This window comes from Bacillus rossius, chromosome 2 (assembly GCF_032445375.1).
Source record: "Bacillus rossius redtenbacheri isolate Brsri chromosome 2, Brsri_v3, whole genome shotgun sequence".
Lineage (NCBI taxonomy): Eukaryota > Metazoa > Arthropoda > Insecta > Phasmatodea > Bacillidae > Bacillus > Bacillus rossius.
In genome coordinates this window covers 47,153,020-47,177,487 of record NC_086331.1, presented here as the reverse complement: position 1 = coordinate 47,177,487, position 24,468 = coordinate 47,153,020, and the positions used below count along the sequence as shown (strand labels likewise).

The 24,468-nt window shown below is 44.9% G+C and overlaps 1 long non-coding RNA gene across 1 annotated transcript in view; it reads left to right on the top strand.

Annotated features, from left to right (window-relative positions):
• The window catches only part of LOC134529952 (uncharacterized), a 73,858-nt gene extending 49,759 nt beyond the window's left edge, over positions 1 to 24,099 (top strand). The window contains exons 2-3 of the long non-coding RNA XR_010074753.1: positions 1,647 to 1,740; positions 23,978 to 24,099. This is a non-coding gene — a long non-coding RNA (uncharacterized LOC134529952). The remainder of the gene's footprint in view (positions 1 to 1,646; positions 1,741 to 23,977) is intronic.
• Positions 24,100 to 24,468: the final 369 nt, after the last annotated feature.

Here is a 24,468-nt window from a genome sequence, read left to right as displayed (position 1 = left end):
CGGACATACAAACAATGACAACAAATATCAGTTGGCGCGTTAAGGAACAGGTATTGTAAACTTTCATGCAAACTATTATTTCTCCAAAACAAAAAGGAATTTCGTAATGTGCCTTTTTGCTATAAAAATGGGAATTTTTATTTTATATAGATTGACGTATTCCCTTTAATGGATGCAACAAAATAGCGCAAATTGCTGTTGTTCTAAACGCTGTAGGCCATCTTTAACAAAGAAATAAAACACCATTTGAATACATTTGAATACATTCTCCAAAAGAAAAACACACCCCAATTGAATAGTGTAGTCCTGCAGTCGTGCAAACAATGATGGCTACATCTATGAAAATACACAGACTTTAGTGTCTTAACTACATTACATATTTGCCAAAAAACCATGTTTCAAATAATTTTATTAGTTTTAGGATAAAAAATGGAACTTAATATGTTTGAAAACTACTAAAAACCACTCTCATGAACTTACAATGACAACAAATGTCCGTTGGCATCTTAAGGAACAGGTATTTCAAACTTTCATGTAAACTATTATTTCTCCGAAACGGGAAGGAATTTCGTAATACGCCTTTTTGCTATAAAAACAGGAAATTTTTATGCACGTAATGAAAGTTGTTTCAAATTTTTTTATCTTCATTTTTACGAAAAAGAGGCCAATCTTAATAAATACCAGATGTTCAAAATATCTGAAAATTATTTCACTTAATGTCTATAATTACTAAACTAAGTAGTATTCCATAACAGGATGTATTCATAACAGGATACGTAAAGTAGTTTAGCTGCACTATTACAGAGTTTTAATAAGAATTTTAGTTATATTTATTAAAAATAACTTTAAATCATGAATTTGATTATGATTTACGGATTATAAATAAATTTACCTAACCAACCATCTACATATATGTTATAGTATTTTCTATGTAGGCCTAGTTGTTAAAACTGAAAACAAACATAACTGTAATTTATTTGAATTATCACAATTCCCTTATTACAGAACAGTTGCCAGTAGTAACTATGAAAAGTAAGTCATGTGCTTTGTTGAATTTGTAGGATTTTTTGTAGCCTGGAAACTTGCTTATCTGGTATTACGGGCTGGGTCAGTTCTACTGCATTTTGTTTTCATGCCAACCACTGTATATAAAATGCAGGAACATCCATTAGTTAGAATTGTGTTGTCATGTAGGTCTTCTTTCTTGATGCCTAGTCTGCCTCTCTCTTCCCATTCTCTGGACGTGGCCTTACTATCTCATTTTCGCTTTTCTATGATGTTATTAAAGTCCTGTACTCTTGCTTCCACAATATTCTATATAATTCCAATCCTGTCTCCTTAAGTTTCCTTACGAGGCAAAGATACCATTATAATTATTAAATGAGGGCTAAGAGACATAACTTTAGAATTTCTTGGTCTTTTTTAATAATAAATTTATTAATGCATCTTTTGGACGTTAGAAAAGAGCCATTGAAGTAATTAGCTTTACAACTTATAATTGACCAAAATTGTTGTGCACAGCTTAATTAAAAGTGCAGTATTCTTGGATCTGCTATGCTAGATATAATTTAAAATTTTGGGGATAAAGTGTCTGAATTAATCTTTATTGTGAATATGGCTGATATGTTATTTATTGGTTTTTGCAGCTGCTGTCCTGAAACTTCATAAACTTACCCATATTGAGGTAAAAGAAACAATCTGCCTGTGGTTGCAACAGAGAAAAACAAGAGTAATAAGGAGGTAAAACTTTTGTTATTCTAACAACTTTATTTTAACAACTTTTTTATTGTAACATTGAAACTTGTCCATGATTGTATTTTTGGCTAGTTGCCTTTTATATACAAAAAAATTAATTTTCAATTTTATTTTACAATTTTCAATTCTGGTAGTGAGTGGAATTTGGATTTCCAGATTTTTGTCTTATAAAAAATTAAGAACTACAGACTTTCATTACATGATATTTCTCATCTGTGTATTTCTGCAACAAAAATTAAAATAAAATATATTTGGTTTTCGATTCAGTACTGCTTAGTTTAACACTTGTTGAATTTTATTTGGAGCACAGATTGAATGGAATCTTTAACTATGTAGTTTCTTTTTCTGCAATGTAATTATAAATTTATGTATGTGTTAATACTAGACTAGAATACAATGAAACCCCTTATTTGCACTGTTCGTGGGCACAAAGTAAAAAAGTGTAAAATAAGGGAAATGTATGGAAAATAATTTTTTGGTCAGATAACTGTCATATTATACAACCTTAACATATTGCACTATCATATAAACATAACTATTCCTAATTATGAGTGTCTAAAGCATATCTAAAAATAATAATTGACATTTAATCTTTAATCTCTTATTTACATTCTGTGAAGTGAAGGTAAGCATCTATAAAATACTAACGTACTTTCATACTGTAGTTGGCAATTCATATCAGATGTTTGCAGATTAACAATATTGATAAAAATGTCAATACATAAGGATAGTTTACTAAAGCAAAAGTTACATTAAAAAAAAAACATACAGCAAGTTTTACAAAAACCTTATTTCAGTATTTAAAAAAATTCCAATGGTCATTTAGTCATTTGAAATTGTCAATCCAACCAATGAATATATGAAACTCATCAATTCCGAGCCATGTAGCTAAAATTGCACCTTTTGTCTGATCAAAACACATTTTATGGGTCATTCCAGGGCCATTGCACCCACCAACCATTCTTTCTAAAGTACTTTAATTCACTTATATTTCAATTCACGAATGTATTTTATATGTATTAGAAACACTACAACTGGAATGCAGTTTCTTCAATAATTTCGCGATTTTTTAGAATTTTGTTTAGAGTGGAAATCGGCACGCCTAAACTTTCAGTGAGTGAAACACAAGTTTCTTTGTCATCGTTCATGCACTTGACGCCGTCCCCGCTGCCTGATTTGAATTTACGTGAATTAGAAATGTTTTGATTAATTTTGATCTCAAGGGCGGTGTTCCTGGCTTCGTGGCTGCAGGCAGGGACGCGTCGGCAAAGGGCTCCCCGGGCTGTTATGGCCTCCCAGGACGCCGTATTAATAAAAACATACACGTACTTTTAACTGATTTATTCCGTCGCACACGTTACACTTGACACGCTCACGCGACTGGCCGCTTCATCGTCGCGAGATGAATGCTCATGTGAGCGGCAAGCCTGGTTCTGCGCCCGAGAGAGTCTGGGCGGGGCGTGATATGAAGTATGCTTACGGCGGGTTACACAAAGTTACTAACACAGAAACAATACGCTAAAGTCACTAGGGCTAGCCCCGGGTTCGGACCATGTCCACAAAGGTGGATACACAATGGCGGCTACTCCGCGTGGTGGCGAGGGCCACGTTATGCTGGGCACGGGCACGGCAGAACCCGGCTGGATATCACGTCCGTGACCGTCGCACGTCCCAGTTGATGAATCGTCCGTAAACTTATTCTCGCGTTTGGCGCAGTGCCGCCCCGCATGGGCGATGAACTAATTCCCCGGGGGGATTTTGATAGCGTGAGGCGCAGGCGCCACGGCGGGTCGCCTATTTAACTTACGTATCACAAGAAAAGCTCGGTGGCGAGCCACACATTATATTTAAAGACCGTACGAAATCTCATACGGCCGGTTAGGGCCGACCGGGAAGCTGTTGAAATGGTTTAACTATAATTACCTATTGTAGTTAATGATGAATTGGCGCGAGAGATGAGAGCTTCCCGTGCGCGGGGCTGCCGGCCCTGGCGAGTCACCGATGACGACTGACTAACCTCCCTGGCCACCGGGGCCAGGGAGGGGGGAAATTCCGCGGGAAACTGCGGAGCGCAGGAAGATGATTTCGGCCAGTTTTGTGAATGATACCAATTTACAAAATGATTATTGAATTAACATTAATTATTAGTTATTTTACAAGTATTAGTTTTTGTTTGTTGTATCGAATGCATGAACAAATTATTTAGTTGCGCAGTGCCACACCCGGCCGGGCGCCTTGCACACGGAGGGGGCCGTGACTTACGTCACGCCGTTCGGGGCACTGCACTACGTTGCACGCACGGGCGCGTTCGAGGCGTGGCACTGATAAGGTGTTGAGGACACATAACGGCCTGTGCTCTCAGAGGGAGCACTGACGGCGGAGTCACACTTAGTTTAGTTTGACGTCGTCTGGCCGACGACCACCCCAGAGCCCGACCTGCACCCGCCAGTATACGCTCCCGCTAACGGAACACACCCCTGGCCATGGCCCACCCGAGTCAGGCGACCCGAACAGCAATTAAAGACAAAGCCGCGGAAACCTGAGTAGACAAGAGAAGAACCGTACCCATTCCTCCTGAAACATTAAATGAGGATTTTAGCGACAATAAAATCTCTTCCAGACACACCAGTTTGGAGTCTAGCGTAATGAGGTCACGCCTGGCGCGAGAGAGGCCGAGCCTCCCTCGGACGCCATGCCAGTTTGGCAGTTCAACGCAGCTCACGGGCCGGGGCGGACCTACGTCCCACGGAGAGGCAACATCCTTTGTCTACATTGAAAGTAACGTCCGGTAAATATAGTCACTAATTAACCAAACCCCTTTTATTACTTAACCTCTCCGTGAGTACCCGGTCCCTTTTTTTCGGTCCCGGACCTAATCCGGCTGCACCAACTTAAGGACACCCCGCACCACACTTGGTCAGCGGGGCTGCTCTTCAGCATACGGCACGGGCCGTCTCCCACAACGTACAGAACTTTGTTTAAGGTCACGCGCACGGCGCTGACCACAAACCCGCAAGGGAACTTGGACAAACTTAATTGCGGTGCGTGTTTCACCACAGTGGGCACAACACCCGCGCCGAGACATTTGCATACGGGATTGGCCGTCTCCATTCGCCCGCCCCTTAATTCAGTGTATTTTTGTATCCCGTATTTTGTACTGCTAACTTACGTTACCCGAGTAACGAGTGCCACGTAACTTGTGCGCGCTCCCTTAATCCAGTGTATTTTTGTATCCCGTGTTTTGTATTGCTAACTTACGTTACCCGAGTAACGAGTGCCACGTAACTTGTGCACACCCCCTTAATTCAGTGTATTTTTGTATCCCGTATTTTGTATTGCTAACTTACGTTACCCGAGTAACGAGTGCCACGTAACCTGTACGCGCCCCCTTAATTCAGTGTATTTTGTGTCCCGCCTTTGTGTTACGAAATTACGTTACCTGCGTACCCAGTGAGACGTCTGAGACATAACAGCATCCGAGGCCACGTAACGCGGAACACAAACAATACGGCGCCATGGAATAACAAGTAAAACCCCCCGGGGACCTCTGTAGAGTGTTGTATTGTGTACGACTCGCTCCTCTGAATAAAAGGTACGACACCGCCACCTCAACTCCACGTCTCTTATTTAAAATCATCTCACGCAACACCGCCGCCAGCCCTAGTGGGCCACGCAGGGGCACATACATCCACGACCCCAAATTCACGACTAGAAACGAGCTAGTCTGGCGCCCACCCGGACAACACAGATCAAGAACCGCCTTTTCCCACTAGGAGCCACACCGGGACTCGAGCCCGAGACCCCGGACGACGGCATTTGGCGCCCGCTGCGTGGGGCAGAAAATAACGTGAAAAATTTTTTCTTTCACTTCTGGACATTTTCGAAATTAATTCACCAAATGGCGACAGCGGAGACACGAAACGGCCATTTTGGACACAGGAAGGGTCGAAGGCCAGACAGACCGGCGCGACGAGGCGAGCGGACAAAGGACACTCCAACCACCCCCACCCCCGCACGTCATCACGGCGAGGCGAGCAACGGAGCGACGTCACCACCCCCACTCCGCACGGACCGTTTTCGCCTCCTCTTTGTGCGGCTGTCCGGGCACCTACCCCCACCTCGTCACCCCGCTTCACGCTCTCCGCTTCGGGCAACCATCCTGATACCCCCACTCCGCGCGGACCGTTTTCACCTCCTCTTTGTGCGGCTGTCCGGGCACCTGCCCGCCGCCGATCTCAAACCCGCGCGCTACAACACGCGCCCAGACTACAAACAGCCCGTCACAGACGGCGAACTTGAACGTACAACATACAACTCAACATGCAGGCACCACCTACAGACCTCGTGTGCACGCGTTGCCTATTACCAAGGGAAATAGACCTATTGACGGGATCACTGCCGTGGTACAGGACATGCCAATGCGCGAACACCCGGGACAACGTCACTGAGCAGACCTGGGGCAAGCCCTGGAGCGAGACGTTACTCGGCGAGCCGCACACCCAATTACCATGGTCATGGGCACCGCTTAAGACGGAGGCACATGCTAACGTCACACTGGGAGGCATACTACCGACTATGGGCCTCACGAGTGCGCGGACCAATCCGGCACCCAAATACATCCCACCACCAAGCGCAATCACCGGACCAAACACGGGGATGCATACACGCAACCCGTGCTACACAGGGAAGTTAGCACTACCCGAGTTCAGCGGAATAGGGCACGAAGTACCCAGAGACTTCCTAACACACTGCGAGGTCAGACTGGCACGGTCCGGAATACCGACCGATGAGTGGTCGGGGCGAGCGAGCGAACAGCTGAAGGGGACCGCCCGCCAATGGTGGAACACCTGGGGACGCTTCGGCATGCCCTGGGAGGAGTTTGCCATGTCGTTCAACCGCCGATTTGACACGGAACACGCACTGGTCCAATGCACGACACAGTTCTATGGCGAACGCCAACGCGACGGCGAACCCGTCGAGCAGTTTCTGGCCAAGAAAATGCAACTGTTCAATCGAGTAGCACCCGGCGCCGCGCCAGCCACCGCGCTCGCAACCATTACCACCCTCCTACACAATGAACTGCAACCGTTCATGCGGTGTTACCGCGCAGAGGAAGTTGAGGACTACGTCCGACAAGCCATAGACACGGAACGGAACATCCGGGAACTGCGACACTACGACCCCCCGAACACCGACCGGGACCTGGCCAGACGCCCAATGGGTCAGAGAATAGCCAGCGTCCAGAACCGGGAAGCAGGGGGCTACCCACCCGACCGCCCGCGACGAGCCATCGAGGACGCACCACCACCTGGTAGGCCCGATGGGTCATCGACACAGCAGGAACCCCCACTACCGCGATGCCAGTTGGGCTGCCCCGCAGGTACCCGCCACTGGCATGTCGACTGCCCACGCCGGCAAACACCACACGTCACCAACATGTCGGAAAACGCCCACCCGGGGGCACGGCGGTAAAACCCGCGCCTCCGAGCAAACCGAGCCAACCCACACCCGCCGCGGAAATAGCCACACCGCAAATAAACCAGCTAGTCCGTCCCCGCGACGGCCTACTCCGCATCCCCGTGGAAGTCAACGGACATCCCACGGCGGCCCTGGTAGACACGGGCGCGAGCCACGTGTTTGTGGCCCCCCACCTGGTACCCCCCGGCGCGCTGCAGCCCCACCAAGCCGAGTTACGGTTAGCAACCAGCACGCAACCGGGAAGGACAGTGGGGCAAGCCGAACTCGAGGTACGCATTCGGGACGACGTCACCACGGTAACCGCCCTAGTGGTAGAGGACTTACACGAAGGGATAGTACTAGGCCAACCATGGTTAGCGAGACAAGATGCGGTGATCGAAATGAAACCCAGACGAGTTTACATTGGCACCCGCGAGCGGCTCACGGTGTACGCCATAGGCACTACCCCCGAGAGTCAGGGGGAGAAAGTAACCTTAGACCAGTTCCGCCACAACGTCCCCCACGAGTACCGAGCAGCAGTGGAACACGTGTTGGCAGAAAGGCAGGACGTCTTCGTGGTAGCCGACCCACTGAAGCGCACCACCATCACCGAACACCACATCCCGACCACCCACGACAACCCAGTACACGAGGCCCCGAGAGGCTACGGGTTCCGGGAGCAGAGGGCCATCCGGGAGCAAGTGGCGGACATGCTTCGCGACGGGGTAGTCGAACCGTCCAACAGTCATTACAATGCTTGCGTCGTATTAGCCCCAAAGAAAGACGGTTCGCTACGCTTCTGCGTCGACTTTCGGCCGCTAAACGCGATCACGATTAGCTCACCCCCACCTCAAATCAGCGTCGACGCCGCCGTAGCCGGACTCAGCCGCGCGAAAGTCTTCAGTACGCTCGACCTGAAGGCTGGGTATTGGCAAGTGCCCATACTGGTGGAAGACAGGGGGAAAACCGCGTTCACGATACCAGACGGGCGGAAGTTTCAATTTCGCGCCATGCCTTTTGGGCTAAAGTGCGCACCGGCCACGTTCCAGGGAATGATGACCCGAGTGTTGGAGGGGTACCTGGGCCGGTTTGCGATCGCGTACCTCGACGACGTGATCGTCTTCTCCGAGACGTGGGAGGACCACGCCAGACACCTGGCGCTGGTCCTAGAACGCTTAGCCACACACCATCTCACGGCCGCACACCACAAGTGTCATATAGGGACCCAGGAGGTCGAATTCCTGGGCCACCTAGTAAGCGCGGCTGGCAACCGACCCCAACCCGTTCACTTGCGCAAGATCGCTGAGGCGGCACCACCGCGGACGAGGAAGCAACTCCAACGGTTTATCGGCCTAGTGAACTGGCTCAGGGGGTACATTCCCGACTTCTCCCGTACCATCACACCGCTGACCGACCTCCTGTCACCACGGGCACGGTACCATTGGGGCGAACCCGCGCAACGCGCCTTTGAAGAAATAAAAGCCGCCTTCACTCGCTGTCACACCCTCACACGAGTAGACCCCGGACGCCGCCTCTACCTCCAGACCGACGCCAGCACACTCGGTGTGGGCGCGGTGCTCTTCCACACGGACCCGAACGGGGTCCGCGAGGTCATCGACTACGCTAGCGCAAAGCTCGGACCGGCCGAACGCCGGTACCACAGCAACGAGCAAGAGTGCCTAGCCGTAGTCTGGGCCATGAAGAAGTACCGGCCCCACCTGGAGGGGAAGTGCTTCACACTGAGGACGGACAACAGCTGCCTCACCTGGCTGCGTACGATGCAGGGGCGGAAAGGCAAACTCATACGATGGGCGCTATTCCTCCAGTCGTTCGACTTCGACGTCGAGCACGTTCCCGGCACGGAGAACCAGCTCCCCGACTTACTGTCGAGGGAACCCGACGACCGAACAGAGCTGACGGACGAGGACGACTGGGAGGAGATTCTACCCCCGGACACACCACACGGACACGCATCGCACGACTCGGCATGCGCGCGCATCACGGCCGACGCGGACGGGGACGAAGACCCACCCAACACCGTGGCCGACGTCCAAGACCGGGTACGTCGAGCACAGGAAACGTCAATAGACGCGGCAAGACGCCGCCAGCAAGCGACAGCCGGACATGAGGCGTGGCGCGTGCAAGACAGCCTGATTCAGACTCACACACCCGGACACCAGGAAGACTGGAGGACCTATGTCCCGACGGAAGCCCGAGAAGCGGTCCTTCGGTTCTTCCACGACCACGACCTCGCTGGACACCCGGGGACCGATCAGACACGACAAGAAGTCACCCGGCACTACCACTGGCCCCGCGTCACGTACGACGTACGTACGTACGTGCGCGAATGCGAGGTCTGTCAGGCGAGGAAAGCGAGGCGGCGTGACGGCGAGGAGCAACAACGACCCAGGGAACCCACCACCGCCTTCCAAACGATAGCCTTAGACGTAATGGGCCCCTACCCCCGCACGCCGCGCGGCAAACGCTTCCTCCTCGTCGTGACAGACCTCTTCACGCGGTGGACGGAGGCGTATCCATGCAGGAACGTGCGCACACCTACCATCATCAGCCTGCTGACCAGGGAATTCCTGTCACGTTGGGGATACCCCCAGTCGGTGTTGACGGACAACGCCAGTCAGTTCCTGGGGCGACATTGGAAGGGCTGGTGCGACGAACACCAGATCGAGCACCACACGACGCCCGCCTACCACCCGAGAGCGAACCCGACAGAGCGCCGGAACCAGGAACTGAAGGCACAGCTCCGGATCCGGCTGGGGGCGGACCACACGCAGTGGGACCTGCACGTGGCTGACGCCCTCTTCTGTGTACGACGCCGCACCAACGCCGCAACCGGCCGCACACCAGCCGAAATGATACAGGGCCACAACCTGCCCTTACCGGGAGAATGGGCCACACACGGCACTCCACACCCCGACGAGACGACGGAGGAACGTGACCAACGACGGGTGACTCTGCACGACGAGGCAAGATGTAGACAGGAGAGGTACGCCAACCGGATCACCCCAACCACAGATCATCCTCCACCCGCCGTGCAGGTCGGCGATCAGGTGTTCGCGCGACTACACCCACTTTCAGCCGCACCCCGCAACTATTGCGCGGGACTGGCCCCGCGCTGGGGCGGGCCATACACGGTACGGCGACGACTAGGCAGGACGACGTACTTAGTCCGCACGGAGGGACGGCGCCTGAAGAAGGTGCACAGGGACGACATCCGGCTCACCGCCCTACCTGGGGAGAGGAACCCAGACGGAGACGCAGGACCCCCCACTCCGGACGAAAACGGACGCCGTACGCCGGAGAGCGACGTAGTCCAGGAAGAGGACGACTCGCCAGAAGCGACCCCCGCTAGGAGCCGACCCGAACCGCGCCCATACCGCACCCTGGTGTTCACGAACACCGCGTCCAACAGGCCCCGCGACGAACCCGCGGACACGCCCGTGACATCACCCGCAGAGGCCGCGTCAGACGACGAGGCGAGGCCACAACCACGGCGGTGGCGGCGCCCGCCCACGTACCTCGACGATTACGCACTTAGCATGGCCACGGGGGACACCGGGGGCGACCCCGCCCACGACGTGCCAGACGAGCCGGAAGAGGTCCACGAGGACGCACCGGAGACGGCAGTGGTACCTTGGGAGGGGAGCGTGGTGTACGAGAGCCCCCCACCGCGATACTACCCACGGGGCAAGGACGAAGAGGCCGTGGAGATCGCCGAGCTGTCGCACAGCATAGGTCAATCCGATGCATGCAACGACGACGGGCCAACGCCGATCGTCACGCAACCCGGAGAGACCGACTCGGAGATCGCCGCCTCAGCATCAGCCGCCATACCCGAACGGGAACGGACCCCGTACCAGTCCACGAACTGTCAACCGCCGCCGAAGGAGGACCTCCGCGGACCGGGACATCGACTGGGGACAAGCGAACCCGCCAGCGAGCCCGCGGAACGACCCCGACGGGCCCACAGACCTCCAGTTCGCCTGGCCGACTACGACCTGGGAACAGGGCGCGGAGCCTGTCAGCCGCAAGGCCACCTCGACGAGTCGACCCCCGGATGTTCGGCGTGGGACGACCCGGGACAGGTGCTCGGGCCCTACCAACTGCGGCCACCGCGAGCACCACCCGGGTGGAGCTGTTGCCGGAGCTAGGAGGCGCCACGACGCCGCCCCCGGCACGCCTGCCACGACGGCAACCGGGGCTGCGCGCACGTTGGCCCAGTCGGCCACGATCACCAGGTCCAGTGCGCTGGCCCTACCAGCCACTGACCACACACCGGCACCACGACGCCGCCCCCGGCACGCCTGCCACGACGGCAACCGGGGCGGCGCGCACGCTGGCCCAGTCGGCCACGATCACCAAGTCCAGTGCGCTGACCCTATCAGCCGCTGACACCACCCAGGCGCCACGACGCCGCCCCCGGCACGCCTGCCACGACGGCAACCGGGGCGGCGCGCACGTTGGCCCAGTCGGCCTTGATCACCAGGTCCAGTACGCGGAGCCAACCAGCTGCTGAGCCGCGAACCACGCCGGGATGGAGCGGCCGGAGCTAGGGGTGGCCCCATGTTAGCGGGACCATAAGCGGCGCAAGGTCGGGCTTCACAGGGGGGGGGGGGGGGGCGTTTGACGTCGTCTGGCCGACGACCACCCCAGAGCCCGACCTGCACCTGCCAGTATACGCTCCCGCTAACGGAACACACCCCTGGCCATGGCCCACCCGAGTCAGGCGACCCGAACAGCAATTAAAGACAAAGCCGCGGAAACCTGAGTAGACAAGAGAAGAACCGTACCCATTCCTCCTGAAACATTAAATGAGGATTTTAGCGACAATAAAATCTCTTCTAGACACACCCGTTTGGAGTCTAGCGTAATGAGGTCACGCCTGGCGCGAGAGAGGCCGAGCCTCCCTCGGACGCCATGCCAGTTCGGCAGTTCAACGCAGCTCACGGGCCGGGGCGGACCTACGTCCCACGGAGAGGCAACATCCTTTGTCTACATTGAAAGTAACGTCCGGTAAATATAGTCACTAATTAACCAAACCCCTTTTATTACTTAACCTCTCCGTGAGTACCCGGTCCCTTTTTTTCGGTCCCGGACCTAATCCGGCCGCACCAACTTAAGGACACCCCGCACCACACTTGGTCAGCGGGGCTGCTCTTCAGCATACGGCACGGGCCGTCTCCCGCAATGTACAGAACTTTGTTTAAGGTCACGCGCACGGCGCTGACCACAAACCCGCAAGGGAACTTGGACAAACTTAATTGCGGTGCGTGTTTCACCACAGTGGGCACAACACCCGCGCCGAGACATTTGCATACGGGATTGGCCGTCTCCATTCGCCCGCCCCTTAATTCAGTGTATTTTTGTATCCCGTATTTTGTACTGCTAACTTACGTTACCCGAGTAACGAGTGCCACGTAACTTGTGCGCGCCCCCTTAATCCAGTGTATTTTTGTATCCCGTGTTTTGTATTGCTAACTTACGTTACCCGAGTAACGAGTGCCACGTAACTTGTGCGCACCCCCTTAATTCAGTGTATTTTTGTATCCCGTATTTTGTATTGCTAACTTACGTTACCCGAGTAACGAGTGCCACGTAACCTGTACGCGCCCCCTTAATTCAGTGTATTTTGTGTCCCGCCTTTGTGTTACGAAATTACGTTACCTGCGTACCCAGTGAGACGTCTGAGACATAACAGCATCCGAGGCCACTTAACGCGGAACACAAACAATACGGCGCCACGGAATAACAAGTAAAACCCCCCGGGGACCTCTGTAGAGTGTTGTATTGTGTACGACTCGCTCCTCTGAATAAAAGGTACGACACCGCCACCTCAACTCCACGTCTCTTATTTAAAATCATCTCACGCAACACCGCCGCCGGCCCTAGTGGGCCACGCAGGGGCACACACATCCACGACCCCAAATTCACGACTAGAAACGAGCTAGTCTGGCGCCCACCCGGACAACACAGATCAAGAACCGCCTTTTCCCACTAGGAGCCACACCGGGACTCGAGCCCGAGACCCCGGACGACGGCAAGTTTTTCATCAATATAAAATGTTTTCCTTGTTTTTTACTTGCTACTAGTGATGGGCACCATCGAATAATTTCTACTATCGAATAATCAATCATTATTCGTACTGGACTATCGAATAATTATTCGATAGTTTGAGTCGAATTATTTTTCATTCTCTGCAAGCTGAACGTTGTTGTTATTGACGACTAAATGTGTGTGAACGATTAAAAACATGTTCCAATTGATATTCACTCTGCAAATATAAATATTATTTTTGTTGTTAAAACCAATTTTAAAACTATAATTACCGGCTCAGTGTTAACATAACGAAAATTATTGAGTATAATATCATAAGGGTTTAATGTATTAATAATATTGTTTAAAATTAGTCGAATGATTGAGGGGACTATTTTAATAATATTTACATATAAAATACCGCGAGCACAAAGTAATGAAAAAAAGTGTAATAAACTGTAACCATAATTGCTGTGCTGAAAACAATCTTACGGGCCAAACCTCAAAAATCTTAATACTTGGATTACCTCTTAAAGCATTATGTGCATTGTAATTGTAACCATGTATAAGTAGCAAGGTAATAAAACAAATACAAAATCAAAAATCTTTTAAAGCATTTTATCAATCTAAGTATGGACTAGTCGATTGTTACAATAAAAAAAATTACGAATAGACAAGACTTACTGCATAACCATAGTACAAAACTTTTGTTAAAATACACAAACACAATACATAAACCTTAAAAAGCATTAAATTTTATTGCATTGAGCGCAAGAATTTTAAAGTGTATCTTTACAAAATGGGTAATATTCTTACGTTGCATCTTTTCCGAAAATTAATGATAAATTGCGGGGGGAAAAAACTTTTTGAAAACTATGGATGTTCTTGTATTTATCCAGAAAAAAAGCATCTTTATATTCCTACTGGTTTCTGAGAAAAAACAATTTATAGATTACATTGTAATACCTATGCATTGACATAGCCATCGCCATTTTTTTTACATGGAGAATCACTGGATCGGCAAACCTAACATTCACAACCTTCCATTCTGAAGCCATATTTGTGCATGTTCAGTATAAATATTAAAGGTTTGTTACATAGTGAGAATGGTCGTTTGGATTAGGTTAGATCCATTAAAAATAATTAAAAATATTGTGGATGGTTTTGTTGGATTAGTATAGCTACAGTAAAAATACTGTAAATCGTAAGAACTGTTGGTTAGGTCAGGATAGCTACATCTTAAATTGGTAATGTCTAAGCAACCATAAAAATTTTTTTTCTGTATATTGAGTGTAGGGATACTAACCTAACCAACTGTCCACGAAGATTTTTAAGTATTTTTAAGGTAGCTAACGTAACCTAATCGAACATTCTCACAATTTGACTTACGTTCTCCAAAACGTAACACACAGCTGCAGTTTCAATGCACAGATTTTGTAATGTAAGCTATACATTTTATTTCTCAGAAACCAGCAAGAATAAAAATATGTTGTTGTTTTTTTTTGGGTAAATACAGGAATGTCTCTAGTTTTTGAAAAATAAAATTTTTTTCTGAATTTTATTATTAATTATTGGAAAAGCCACTACTTAAGAATTTTACCTCAAATTTTTTTTTGTTCTCTTGGTAATATATCATTTTAGTAGTACAGTTTTATGTGTTTGTAATTTTTAAACATGTTTCATGAATGTACACAATAATTAACTGCATGTTGTGGATAGCATCTAATTGGGGAATTTCAAATACATAAACTGATGCCTCAGAATATTCATAAATTAATTATAAAGGCAAGCTTTGCAAAAAGATTGCATTTGCCTTTTACATTGCAAAATACTTATATTTAATTTTTTTAATACATGCACTCTATATAATAAATGTATTTACAACATTCTTATCAATACCATAATTACATAAATAACCCAAAAACTGAAATTAGTTATCTTGTTGTTCCCGACGAAAGGACGGGGAGCCATGGTCGAAGATTTGGTTTCACGGAGGAAGACCGAGGATGAGAAGGTGGATGAAAGGAAGGCGGGGGTGAGGAGGGTAGAGAGTTCGAGAGTTATGCGTGAAAAAGGTTTTGAGGAATTCACTTTTTACTGTCCATTTAAAAAAATAAGGATGTCCATATTTTTTGGTTTAATTCTGTTCCTTCGCTCACTCATTATCTGCCCTGCCTTGGAAAATACTCTTTCAGATGGTACTGATGAGGCTGGCACACATAAGTACTTGTGTGCGATTTGGTACATATTTGGCATTGAGTTTTTGTGTTTTTTCCAGTATGAAAGCGGACATAGTTTTCGATCCTGATATGGGGATTCAATATACTGTCGAACAGTAATTGTTGCATCACTTCCTGGATTCGAATTACGTTTCAAATTGCACACTTTTGAGTCAAAAAACTCCCATAAGTCATCACTTTCTGCACTGATGTTGGTGCAACTGGGCTAGATTTCAGACACATGCTGTGAAGCACTTCTCGTACACAGATTCTGAACTTCTTTCATTACCAGTTCTTGAGCACAGGCTGCATTAGCATCATTTCCGAAACCCATCTTTTTGAATCGCGGATCAACAAATGTAGCAATGGATGATATTTTGCCTTTTTCAAACTGGCTAAATCTGCTGGAGAGACCTTCCAACAAATTACGTTTTAGTTCGCATCCAACTGCAGTTTTCATGCTTACTGTTTGTAGTTTCATTTGGACACCTCTCACCAAGAGAATAACTTTTGATATGGTTGGGTACTTTTCTGCAGAAAACTCAATTGTTAAAAGGTTGAATATTTTAAGAACAGGTACACAGTCTTCTATTACTTGCCATTGGTCTACTAAGAGAGCACTTGGTGCTGTAGGTAAGGAAGCAAGGGCAGCTGAAAGTGGTTATTTAAGCTCTGTAAGTCTTTCTAGCATTATATAAGTGGAATTCCATCTGGTCTGTACATCTTGCTTCATTTTCAGTTGTGTCATCTGTAGCTGATTTTGGATAGCTCCGAGTTTGTCTGCTGCCACTACACTTGACTTGAAATGTCCAACTAAAGCTCTGCATGCACACAAAATTTGCTTTAAATCTTCATTTTTGTTGATGGCATCATTAACGACTAAATTCAACATGTGTGCACAACAAGGGTGTTGCGCTAGTCCACCAATTTTTACTGCAGCTTTGATATTAGGGCCGCCATCAGTTATTACAGCTGTTATTTTGTTAATCGAATTCCACTCGGTCAATAAACTTTTCAAAACACTGCTTAGGTAAAGAGCAGTGTGGTTTTCTACCAGCACTATTGTCTCAAGAACAGCTGACTGCATTTCATCGTTAGCTACAAAATGAACTGTTACGGTCATGAATGATTGTGTATTTAATGATGTCCAAACATCAGTGGTTATGGCTACATACTCAACATTATTAAGCTTATTTTGCAACTGCTGTCTTGCCAATGTGTACAATTCTGGAATGATTTTCCTCGTTAATGTTCTTCGAGTAGGTAAACTATATCTTGGCTCTTATTCCCTTATAAACAACTTAAACCCTTCATCTTCTACGATAGATAACGTTTGTAGATCTTTATAAACCAAAGCAGCGACCATGTTATCCAACTTTTTCTTTTTCATTTCAGGCAGTTCTTTTAATCTGTAGCTGCTGTGCAGAGTTAGTTGTCGTGGCACTGAGGTGTTAATACGGCTATTGCTTAAAGCATTTCCGCTTGCAGGCAACTGTGGCAATGCTCCAGTTTCTGATGAAGATGCAGTAACTGAAACTGAAGAACTTGAAATTCCAGGGCTGTCAACAGACAGGTTTTGTTGGCTTGCATTTGAGGTGCAAAGTTTCTTCCTTGGTTCTGAATCTGGGTCATCAACACTAAAGTTTTCTACCTGTTCTATCAATTGGGCTGCTTGCAAGACAGTCATATGTTTTGTGTTTAAATGTTCATGTAGATTTGAGGTATTATTTTTTGATTGATAAACCTTTTTATACAGTAAGCATACTGCAGATGTATCAGTTTTTTTTTTTTCAAAATACGTCCACACCGAAGACTTTCTGCGACTTATTTTAATTCACATTAAGGTATGTATTCTCTAAAAGACCAAAACAATTAATACAAAACAAAATTAATTAAAATTAAAGTTTTCACTTAAAAATAACTATAATTTTACTGTAATAAATTTTCTTCAGTTGTATGAAAGGGACTGCTGAGTGCAATATGTATGAATCTGCTGTATCATATTAAGCATAAAATGGGTATTGGAGAAATATAATATACTGAATGAATCATGCAATTTCTGATGATGATGATGATGATGATAATAATAATAATAATAATAACTACTAGCTGTGTTTGGGCAAGAAATACCCGGTGGCAAGCATTCCCTCTACTTCCCCCGCACTCTTCTTCTGAACGGATCCACACTCCCAGCCGACACACACTCCTCCTCCAGCCTATTCCAATCCCCTACTGTCCTCACGACCATCGCATTCTTTCCCCTTTCTGTCCTCCTCTTTGAAAACCTTCCTAGTATTTTCCCTTCTACTTCTAGGCAATCCCATTTTAACTTGTCTCCCCAGTTCTCCCCATCCTCCCACTCCACTCAACACTTGATGCATCTTCACTAGTCTGTCTTCTGTCCTTTAAGCTCTCTCATCTCATTCCTATCATCATCTCTGTGGTACTGCACTCCCCCTTCCCTTCTCTGTCCATTCTCCTCCACTTGCCCTTCACCCATCTAGCTGCTCTCCACTGCACCCCCTCCAGCTCCCTCTCAAGTACTGCTGTGTAAGGGTCCCACACTGCTGCGGCATACTCCAGCATTCTCATTTAGCATGCTCTGTTAATAATAGCATCTCAAATTATCTGAAAATGAAACTAAAATATAAATCTTGCCTAGCAGGTCAAGTCAAAAAATGTGCAATAGGAAATGTGATACTAATAAACTATTTATTAGAAACTTGGTAAAAGTTAAGTATCACGTATACAATTTTATCCCTTGATCCTGATGGCATGATCCTGTAGGTATAATTTTACCCTGTGGTACATGATGCTTGCTTTTTTAATGTAGTACGACCAATACATACATAGGTAAATAGAAAAACCCATGATGTAAAAATTAATTATGATCATAAGTTGTATACTAAATAAATTTTCTTTTTTATTCAACGGAAGATCATTGTTCATATCAAAAGTTTTCATTATGTGCAGGATATGTTGACGTACTTAAAACAGCAAGCATCATTTACCACAGGATCAATATTTACAGGATCATGCCATCAGAATCAAGGGCTTAACTTGGATACGTGATACGGAACAAAATGTAATTTCACGTTTAAAAAATATATATTTTGATTGGCATTTATTCATAATGTTTTCATGGTGTTTTAAGTAAAGATGCTACAAGAATTTTAAATTTATTAGTGTTCATATTCAAATAAGTCACAACTACCAGTTAAGTGGTATTTCTGAAGAAGAGCTACATTCCTTAAAAAAGTAAAACAAAAATTCCAAAATGCATTTTTTTTTTACAATTCATGACATAATTTGGAACCATTATCTAACAGGGAATTGTGATACTTCAAGTTATTTACCAATAGTTTACATTTTAATGAGGTAAGTTTACACATTACAAATACTATTATAGTGAGAATGATCAGTTAGGTTATATACAATTAAAACACTTTAACCTAATGTGGATGGTTAATTAAGTTAGGTTAGTGACATTTAAAATAGGTACTTTAAAACTACAATAGTTTGTTAGGTTAGGTTAGCTACATTAAATATACTGCAAAATCTTATGTTATTGAGTTAAAAATTACCAAATCAAAATGTAGCTCAACCAGCAGTTTTCAGTTAGGTATACAGTATTTTTAATGTAGCTAACTTAAGAACTATTATGTTAAAATGGTCAAGTATTGATAAACTACTTGAAGTTCCACGATGCCCTTATTGATAAATTGTTTTAAATCATCCCGGGAAAGTTGAAAAATGCAATATGGACTTTATATTTCAATTTTTCAGAAAAGAAATCTTTGTGCTAGCTGACCGCCTGTTAGTTATCAGCTTTAAAAAGTTTGATTATCGTTCTGTGAATGTGAACTTGCGACTGGAGTACATGTTAGCACATTAAGGTTTTAAAACATTGTTCAAACAAGTTTTATTTTCAAAATTGCTTACAACGATATTTTATATGTGTGAGATAGAATCATAAAAACGAATAATCATGAAAATGTAGCTCAAACAGAATGATTAACTTCAGCTGATACTGTAAATACTAACGAGCACAACACACCGATTGACCGACAACAACAAGCGAATGAACGAATGAATGACTAAATTCATTCGACTGATTTCCGATTTAGTCACGAATAAGGATGGTTTCGTACTATCGATTTAGTCGATAGTTTTTATTCGATGGTGCCCATTACTACATGCTACCATCTTGTAAAAAAACGTACAGATAAAAGTCAAAAATTTTTCCTTATTTACAATAATTATATATTGCTGAAAAAGTTAGACGTTGAATAAGATTAACACCAGAAATAAATACATAATGTACATAATTCTGTACGTATAAGTACTAACAAACATAAGGAATTTCTATAAATTGTAGCACTAGGATCATGTGCTAACGTTTTCTCGAAGCATGTCTTTACTAGGCCAGTGTTGGCAACTTGTAAATGCCGTTTTTAATTTCAGGTTTCACATGTTTATTCTCGGACAATTCTTTTACAGTTTCATCATGTATGGCGGTTGCACCAAGTTGCTTGTGTGTTACGTGTTACATGATTTAACTAGCAAGATGGATTCAATTTTTGAGATTTAATTCACGTGAAAGTATTGTATTGGACTAAATGGGAACCAAACGGCACCTGAAGAATATTGTGCAAAAAATGGGAATTGTAAATAACGGTAACGTAAATAAGGGGTTTCACTGTAGTAAAATTCATAACAAGCTAAATGAGTGTGCACAATTTAAAGATGTGCTAAGTGAGAGATTGGTTTAACTACATGTGTATTAATCACTTTGGCTATTATGTTACTAAATAAAAATATGTCTTTGCATCACCCATTTATTGTGTACTCATCTCATTGTACACAGGATTTTAGCATGATCTCATTATTTTAGGTTGGCTCTTGTGGACATTGAGACTGTGTTTGGCAGTTCATATATGTTGGAGAAATCTTAGAAAGAATATGGGGTATAATTGGTAGCTAAATATGCCAAATCTAATTTGTGGTTCCAGTATATATCTACATGTCAATATAGAACTACCTGAAACAGTATCATAAAAGTACCGTAGACTATGGGTCTGTATATAGGTCGACCATTTTTACTTTAATGAGAGATGCGAAAATTGGACGAGGCAAGTGGTACCTACTTCAGAGGAAGGAAGTAGCTCTGAAAATGACCACAACTTTATTATGGAAAGTACGTTTAATTGAAAATAGAGTACACCAAAGCACACAAATCCATTTAAATTAATAAGTCGTGAAACTAAAACATGTTATGATCAACTTAAAATATAAAAACAAAAAACCTAGGTATTTCAAAATAGGGGCAGAATTTAATGCATAATTATTGTCGTAAGTCTTAGTATACACTAAGAAATAGTGTGACAATGCGGGCTATGAACTGTAGTTTACTCGGAACGAGATCGTGCACACTGCAACAATTGGCGAGCTATCGATAGTGGTCGGTGACGAAGATGGGACGTGTAAAAATTTATAACTTTTTAAAACATCTTTTAAAAAATTGACACATTAAATTAGTAAGCTGTGATATTTAAACTAATAATAAGTTTTGAGTTTAAAATACATAGTTTCTTACGAGACTAGAAACTTAATAAAGTCAACAGCTTTTAAAAAAAATAGTTTGTCATACTAAGAAAATGGTGGGACCAATTCATTCAACCATTTTGGACGGGAAATCGTAGGCATTGTGCAATTTAAATCTTAAATGAGATTCACTATAATTTTAATTACTGTACTTTCTGATTATAACTACTAAACTGCCTGACAACAGCTTGAAAACCGATTCTGTTTCTCGTTGTTTTATCCTATCATGTTTACTATTTTCTACCTACACAAAGCCGGGAACTGAACAACTGGGCCAAAAACATCATGCAACATTTATGTGGAATAAATTTTTCCAAATTTTAACGCCCTAGCCCTAAAATAACAGTGCGACAATTACACATGCGCGACGATTATATTCTAACACAGTAAATATTTTGTAAATGTTTTCTATTGACTTTTTGGGTAGGCCATTCAAACTTTTTTTCAAATAAGTAATGAGATAAATAGACATAAATATATTATTATACATCAGTCAACACAAATAGGATTTGTCACACAAAAGTAATGACTTATGAATTTTTACATTTGTTTGGCCTCCTGAAACTGCAGTTTGCCTTATATTAGGGGGTCGCCTTACATTCGGGCCAATACACACATATTTTGTTTTAGAGTTGTGCCGGAAATTAGGCATTTCGTCACCTTTTTTAATTTTTTCTATAATTTTAAAATTTTTTGGGGTTTCTTATTTTTTAATTTCTCTGGTTGTTAATGGGGGTGATTTACTTTTTGTTAGGCCGGTGTATGCCACGGATTTAAACTTTGTGCCAGTGGACCGAAGCCCCCTTCCCAGGGGGCCAATCTGATATTTTGCTGTCTAATGGACATGGTCAGCCCGGTTGAAATTTCTCTCGCCTGCAGTCACGTCCCGAGTTTGTAATTTTAATTCCCTGCATGACCAAAACTGCATAGAGCATCTCCTGGGCTGCAAGCTGCTACCTTGTAGAGACCTGCTGAGAATAGCATGTCTCGTCATGCATGGGGATCCAGTGGAGCTGTGTTCCCAGCGGAGTGGCGTTTTCTGTACCCCCCCTCTCTCTCTCTCCACATCACTTTAGTTCTGAGAAATCCAGGAGCAGTGACCTGACATGAACTTAGCCAAGAGACCTAAAGAGACCTCCGCGAAACCTAGCGGCAGAAAAAAGCAACTTCACCCATGGTGGCCAGCGAGCTGAGACTACGCTCGTGACACCTGGCGGCGAGTCAGTTCACCGCCTCCGTTAGTTCCCCTTTACACCGCCAGAGCACAGCGCCGCTACGCCTTATGGCCCTATGCTTCTTCCTCCCGACCTGTAGAAGTCGATTGTTCGTTGCCTTCGTTTCGGTCGTGTTCTTGTCACGCCCGCCTCGGACTCCTTCGGAAATTTTCGGCTTAGAACCGAACCTTCCCCCCTCCTCCCTAGGGCCTCACCGCCCGATTTAATTAGGAGCTTTTATCGCCCTTGTGGACTCAGTCCTCTGATCGCGGCTACTGACCACGTCTTCTCGACGTCCTCTGCGCTAGGACGTTTTTCGCAGGAATTGCGAATTCGGGTGCAGAAGAGATGTAGTCAGTTGCTTTAAGGGATGTGATCCCATTTGTTCAGTAGTCGGTCAGTAGTAGTAATTAGTTCAAGTCATGTCTCTAATTTTTAAGTTTTAGTGTTTTTTATTTTTTTCCCTAAATTTTCGGCTTCGTTCGCGCATCCGCGTCTTCTCGGTCCGCGGCATCCTGATGTCGGCGCGAGACACCTAGTGAGCTCCGAACTCTACACCCTGTTTGGTGAGTAATCCGGCCTTTTCCACCACATTCCCGTTTGTTGGCCTTTTGCGCCGACGGTGTTGGACTGTCTGGAAGCAGGTCTAATTCGTTTTGAATTTGATTTGGGTTTCAGACAGGGTCGAAGTGCTGGAGAGACAAATTGCTCCCAGCTCGTGGTCCTGCACCTACACTGCGGGTCACGTTAGAAGAGATGTTTCCGCGACCCGACGTTATCTTTTGAAGACCCGGGTGGTAATGTAAAATCAACATCTCCCCCCCCCCCCCCCCCACTTTCTAGCTACGAACTACATTAATCGAATGAATAGCCTACCAGCGAACAGTGCGTTCCTCAAGAATATGTAGAATGAATAAAACTAATCATCGATGTAATAATTGGATGAATCAAATTTTGGTGTGATACTTATAAATTTTTGTTTATGTAATTGTTGTTGTTAAGTATGTGTTTGTGTTGTTAAGTAAGTGTGTATGTGAGTATGTGTTGTTATACTAATAAGGGGCCGGCCCGTTCTCGAAAAACTTAAGTATATAATTAATATCATTAATTGGGAAACTTATAAATGCCAAATCAAATGGAAAACAGAAATCATTGTTTACATTTTTAAATAAAACAGGGAACCTATAGACCAAGCTACTTGTGTAGTGTTAATTTATTTATGATTTACCTTCTTCCCTTAAACGATCCAACAGCTCCCAAGTTGCTTGTGTCAGGGAGTTCCAAATTGTCTTGTTCTCCACCTCGTGCCACCTCTGGTCAATAACCTTATTTTTCTTATTAAACATACCCAGCAAGTTTCCAAGGCTCTTTTTAATTAAATTAAAATAATTTAATTTTGAGGCACGAGGGGCGTTACAGAGTATGTATGTATTGTCTGCCCTATTTTTATGCTAGCCATGTTGTTGATTGTTAGTATGTAATTTGTGCAGTAAAATGTTAAAACCTTATGACTTAATCTGAAAACAGATATTTATTTAAATGTCAATAATAAGTAGAAGCATGTGTCATTGTCAAAAAAAATTTTTTTTGCAACAGGTATTTGCAAATGTGTTGGTTAATGTGATGCATCAATTTCAGTGTTTACACACACACACATATATATTTTTTTTGTTCCAGAGGATACAGAAACCAGCAACAAGGACCAGCTGAAAATGATCCAGGCCACTAAAATTATATATGATACTATAGTAAATTGCTTATTGTATAAATTATAATATTAATAAATTTTTAGTAACTAATATGCGTTGACTTATTTCTCCTTTTGTTTGTCATCTCTGTTCTTACGTTTTTTTAATTTTGTAATACAGTAGACTCCTGGTTATCCGGTGTAATGACTGGCAAGGGGTCAATGGATAATTGAAAAACACTGTTAAAGTGATGTTTGGGGAAATATTTTATCCCGACCTCAAGACAAACTCTGTAACACCCGTCCCTCATAGTTACACCCCAATTTGTTTTAGGAAAACAGTTTACTAATTAAAAACTGATTAAACAACCTCAATTTAAATTCTAAATAAAAATATAACTCTCTGACTTTATCAGCAGAGCTGCTGTTGACACGCAAATCTCAGAATGTAAAAGTTGGCTAAACACTTTTTTTTTAAAAA